We start from the raw sequence: 6,000 nt of genomic DNA, 5'->3' as shown, positions 1-6,000 counted from the left end.
GGAAGTGTCCCTGAGTTCCCACATGGCACAGGAGGAGCATATCACGTGACCGATCTCTCCTGCCATGCCTTAACCCTTAGATACCCTTAAATTGGTAATAACAATGTTACAGTTCACTTACTGATATAAAATACAAAAAGAAAAGCTACTCACCAATCACCAGCCAATCACTTACCCCATTGGCTGTGACATCACTTTTTGATTCCTTTCTACTTCTATTTTGCTTTCTCTCCCGCTGTAGCTGCACAAGTACGCCTTTATAGGCCGCTCCGACACTGCTCCCACCTCTCGCCAACTGCCGCTGACCCTCGAGCTCCTGCTGGGCCTTTATAGGCCGCTCCGACGCTGCTCCCACCTCTCGCCAACTGCCGCTGGTACTCGAGCTCCCGCTGGGCCTTTTATAGGCCTCTCCGACACTGCTCCCGCCTCTCGCCAACTGCCGCTGGTACTCGAGCTCCCGCTGGGCCTTTATAGGCCGCTCCAACACTGCTCCCGCCTCTTGCCAACTGCCGCTGGTACTCGAGCTCCCGCTGGGCCTTTTATAGGCCTCTCCGACACTGCTCCCACCTCTCGCCAACTGCCGCTGACCCTCGAGCTCCCGCTGGGCCTTTATAGGCCGCTCCGACGCTGCTCCCACCTCTCGCCAACTGCCGCTCAATCCCTTAACAAACATTACTAAAACAGATATCTGGTCATTATCACATTCCTATTGATTGGAGCTTGCTGTGTGCAAATTGAAGGGAATAATAGCATAGCAATAATGTTTCTGGGCTATTAATCCAGAGGCCTGGACTAATGATCAGAAGAAGCGAGTTCAAATCCCACCACGGCAGCTAGGGAATTTAAATTCTGATAAATAAAAATATAGAATAAAAAGCTAGTATCAGTAATGGTGGCCATGTAACTATTGGATTGTTGTAAAAACCCATCTGGTTCACTAATGTCCTTCAGGGAAGAAAATCTGCCGTCCTCACCCATTCTGGCCTATATGTGACTCCAGACCCACAGAAATGTGATTGACTCTTAACTGCGCTCTAAGAAATGGTCTAGCAAGCCACTCAGTTGTCAAGAAGGCGTTTACCGCCACTTCACGAGGGATGAACAATAAATGCTGGCCTTGCCAATGATGCTCACATCCCATGACTGAATAAATAAATTTAAAAATTGGCTGCCATATTTCCTAATTACAACAGTGATGACACTTCAAAATTACTTAATTTGCTGTAAATTGCTTTGGGATGTTCCCAGGTTATGAGAGACCCCATTAAAATGTACCTCCACCGACCCCCCCGCCCCCCCACCAAGGAGTCTCAGGAGTCTGGGGGCAGGGGGTGGGAGTTCATCCAATTTAAATGGCAATAGCGAGTACGCCAACCAGTATGGGGGTAATTTGGCACATGCCAGAAGAAGGAGCTGAGGAAAGATGGTCCCAGCAAAACGCCCTTTTCACCACCATTGCTGCCAGCCATTTGACTATATCCAATTCTGACCTCTTGAGCATGCCCGATTTCCATCGCTCCACCATTGGCGGCCGTGCCTTCAGCTGCAAAGGCCCTGAGCTGTTGAATTCCCTCCTTAAACTTCTCCACCTTGCCACCCCACTCTCCTCCTTTAAGATGCTCCTTAAAATCCTACCTCTTTGATCAACCTTATGATCATCTGTTCTAATATCTCCTTATTTGGCTCGGTGTCAAATTTTGTCTGATTACATGCCTGTGAAGCACCTTGGGCTGTTTTACTATTTTAAAGGCGCTATATAAATGCAAGTTGTTGCTGTTGTTGCTTCAGTCAGCCTTTTTTATAAGGGGATAAAGCTTTATAAGAAGCATAAAGCTGCCAGGATTTTGTGAAGGGCGGGGGGGCTCTTGCCAGGACTCAGGGCTGGACAACCAGCTCGCCCCCACTTTCACTGCTGAGTAGATACCAAGTTCATCCCAGCAGTCAGGTCGCTCGGTGTTAGAGAAGCCAAAAGAGGCGGCATTGGAAACTCACAACCTGAGCTAGGGTTTACCATACCCAGCCCCAAATGCTACTCTGTCACCTCTGCTGCACTCCTGTCCCACTTACTTATAAATTTGTTTTGTCAGTTAAAATCGAAAGTTATTCTGCCGCATTCTGAAAACAACAAGGATCCTGCGATGGCGTGGAATGGAATTAGTCGCTGAGATCATCCAACAGGGTTTCTGTTCATTTCTGGCCACACTGTAGATTTTACTGAGATAGCAGGCAAGTGAAACACCCTCTGGGACAACAGGGAATTCAGTCTCACCTCGAAGAGTAATCTAAAGCATGAAGGTCCAAAGAAGAAGTCAAGAAACCACACAAATCTAATAATGCTATTAAATGCTAAAGTATATTTATGATATATTATTCATAAAACAAGATGCATGTCGCCTCTTCTTTCTGCTCTGATTATTTTGACAAGTGCAATTTTCTTTAGCTTTGTATTAAAGCTAAAGAGTCAAAGGACTAACAACCCTATCTGTTTAATTTTGCTTATTGCTTTTATGATAAATGCGCTGATAATATTGCATACTATAATTTCCATGGTAATTATGCCCAGGGGAATCTTTCTAGAGTGTGAGATGCTTTAGATGAAATCATACAAGAACCTTCAAACACAGTTGACTTTAAACTATGCAAAAGGCACAGCGGTCCTTGTTTTCAATATACCTGTTAATTGTGGATTTATTTCTGTAATTTATGACCTTGTGTTCATGGGCTCATTAAGGAATCAATCTGGCACCGAGCCAATTGTAAACAAAACTCCATGGGGGCTTTACTGTTCATGAAATATCATTGCAATCCCTGCTCATAAAATAACTCAAAGTTTGATGCCCTCCCATTGGTCTATGTATATTTTACTGATGTAAAATAGAATGATACAGCACAGAAGGAGACCATTCGGCCCATCGTGCCTGTGCCAGATGGTCCTGAAGATCCTGGGGTCCACTCCACTGGTGCAAATGCCCTGGAGCCACCACCCCCAAGCTGTAGATCCATCCCAAATCCCATGGGCAAGGTCATTTGCATAATTAAGATGGGCACATTGCCGCCAGCAAGGGTGCGTCAGTTTACCAGGAGGTGGAACAACCTAAAGCCGCACTGCCCAATGTACCTCCAGACCCTTCTGACATGAAAATAAGGCTTCATTGTTAGCGGAGCCATTGGGGGAAAAATCCTGTACCGCTAGGCGTGGAAGGCCCGCCCCAGGGTTACCGCCCCCGAAACAAAGTGGAGCGCAATGTCGCATGCTCAACTTCCTCTCGGGGGCGGGACTGGGGCACAAACCGTGGGAATTCCCGAGCGCTACGCGGCTCTCTCCAGGGCTGCAACATCGCGGCATGGACCCCACGATTTCAGGAGGGCAAGGTCGCGACTGGTAAATTGGCCATTTTACTAAATGTTGGCGCCGCACCTCCCCTTTAATTTTGCCACCGCCACCCCCACCCCCCCACCCCGCCCAAACTCCACTGCTGAGTGAAATGAAGCCCGGTTTGTGACTCGCGAGGCTGGCACAAATATCGCCTGCGACAGCCTCATGGGGTTTTATCGAATGTTCGCTCTGGGGAGACGTTGTCATCGCTAGCTCAGCGGCCCGGGGCACTACAGGCAGGAACAGGGCGCTACCATTTAGTAATTCCGCTAACTCCCATGGAATTTCGCGGGAGTTGGTAGCGGCCCCGCCCCCCCGGGTGAGAAACCGTTTACGCCCCAATAGCGCCCCCCTCTGGCACTGACGGGAGGTGCAAATAATGTGAATTTCTCCCCCATTGTGTCTTCAGAATAAGGTAATTGATGTTGCCCAGGATTGATTACCTTACTGTAGTAAAGGTTTTTGGCATCTACACTAGGCCCATAACTAAAGCGATGCCTGCTCCACTGGACTTATCAGGAGGTATACTAGGTGGAATTTCTGGGAAAGTCTGGAAGCTCCTCCAAACACTGCCTCCTTGATGCAGGGAGGGGGCAAGTGGAATATCCACCCATGGTAACCTTGGAATTTAAAGGGGCACAGTAAATGGGGCAGTATTATGGTAAAAAGGAGCTCCTTGCCAAATTCCATGCCCTCCCCAATACCACAGGCAGAAATCTGGCTTTCCACCTTCGCTGGTTCCAGAAAGGTTAGGGCCTATGAAGCCTCCCAAAACCAAGAAAAAGGATTACTATTAAGAAGCATTGGGACAATGCGCTGTAAATTAAATCCACAACTATGCAATTTGGATATATGTAAAACTATTGAAATATGAATTGAGTATTCCCCATTTCCTTCTATTCATCTTTAATAAAGTGTTATCCCATTTGAATGAAATGCTGCTACACTGAGTTACCACACTGTGGGCTGGATTTTCAGTTGTCTATAGACTCAGTTAGTGGCCAGAGAGGGCGTTAATGGGAGCGTAAGAGGTTACTGACTGGGAGCACAGCGTTTAGCAAAATGGAGCACCTGCCCCTTCAACTTATACAACAGATGAATAACATTGACACCATGTAAATGGGACACATGTTTAATCAGTGTGTTTTCCGTTGGCATTTCCCACCCCTCCACCTCATTCCCCTCCCTCGCCTACTGCTCCTCTTCAATGGTTCCTGAGTGCCTGCAGCAAGGCTGCTTGAGGGTTGATGTGAGGAACACAGGATAGATGGCCTAAGAGGACACCCTGGATCAGCTGTGGGCATGGAGGGCCCAGCTGCTGACTGCACTGCCTCAGGATGGGCGGCAGCAGTGTGGGGTGGCTGGGGTGCAGGCTGTGTCAGATACAAAGGCGGACTGGCAGTGGCGGGAGCCAGAATGCTGTCATCGTGAGGAAGGACAGCACCTTCCGTTTCCTAATGCACATTGACATTCCTCCAGGGCGGTGCCATCAGGTCCCCATCCACCTGTGGGGAAGACAGAGAGCATAGCGGCAGGCACAGCTTGCATGGCAACACACTGGGACGAAATGCATGCCAGCAACCAGTGTCTGTATAACATCAGGAAGACCTTGCGTGGCTTCCGCCTGTGATGTCATGACTGTCGCTAGTTAAGGCTATTTGCCAGTCTAGACAGGCAACAATGGTCTCAGCGGACTGTTGAAAGTTGCGGCCCATGCTGGAGGCAGCCTCCACCACACTCACACCAAGTTCAGCCATGCCCTGCGGCACAGTCCCCAAATGCACCCATCATCTCACGGTGACCTTAGTCATGAGTCTAATAAGTGGTACCTTATCAAAGGCTTTTTGAAAATCTAAATATATTACGTCTACTACACTACCCTTATCTACCCTTTCTATTACTATTTTTTTGATGTACCTCTTCCAACACAACATCCAAACTGTTCCCATCAAACTGAGCAATTGCAGACACATTCCTTTGCTGGTTGGGTAGATTTCCTACAGCCGAATAAAACAGCTTGATTTGAAGTGAGCATCCCTTTAAGAACTGCTGTTCTCCAGATGCCCTGCCCCCTACCAATCCTATCACTTCCTGCACCTAGTAAGCATGGAAATCTTTTAGCTACAGTCCTGTCGTTTGTATGATCAGTACTTGCGTCATTTTTGATGTGTTAGGTTTTTCTCTTAAGAGTAACGACAATTTAAACAGAACACAGATGAGTTGCAAGTCTCATGTAATAGGTTATTAGGTGATTTTAATATTTTTTCATATACTCTTGTCAGTTGCATTGGATTCCGCTGCCACAATGTGGCATTGCAAGATTTCTTGGCAGGAATCTAATAGGAATTCTATAGTTTCAACCCTTCACCAGTTGCCCCCAACACCAGTTATCCCTACGCTGACCTACATTGACTTCCGGTTAAGCAATGTCTCGATTTCAAAATTCTCATCCTTGTTTACAAATCCCTCCATGGCCCCTCCCTATCTGTCTAATCTCCTTCATCCTCACAACCCCCCTAGATGTCTGCGCTCCGCAAATTCTGCACTCATGAGCATCCCTGATTATAACTGCTCAACCATTGGTGGCCGTGCCTTCAGCTGCCTGGGCCTGAAGCTCTGGAACT

General features: G+C 47.6%; 1 long non-coding RNA gene across 1 annotated transcript in view; it reads right to left on the bottom strand.

Moving 5' to 3' along the window:
• Positions 1-333: 333 nt before the first annotated feature.
• Positions 334-6,000, bottom strand: part of LOC139273203 (uncharacterized) — a 48,613-nt gene continuing 42,946 nt past the window's right edge. The window contains exon 4 of the long non-coding RNA XR_011595035.1: positions 334-675. This is a non-coding gene — a long non-coding RNA (uncharacterized lncRNA). The remainder of the gene's footprint in view (positions 676-6,000) is intronic.

The sequence above is a fragment of the Pristiophorus japonicus genome, chromosome 9 (assembly GCF_044704955.1).
Source record: "Pristiophorus japonicus isolate sPriJap1 chromosome 9, sPriJap1.hap1, whole genome shotgun sequence".
NCBI lineage: Eukaryota > Metazoa > Chordata > Chondrichthyes > Pristiophoridae > Pristiophorus > Pristiophorus japonicus.
Note: the sequence above shows the minus strand (reverse complement) of the source record. Positions and strands in the feature narration are given on the sequence as shown.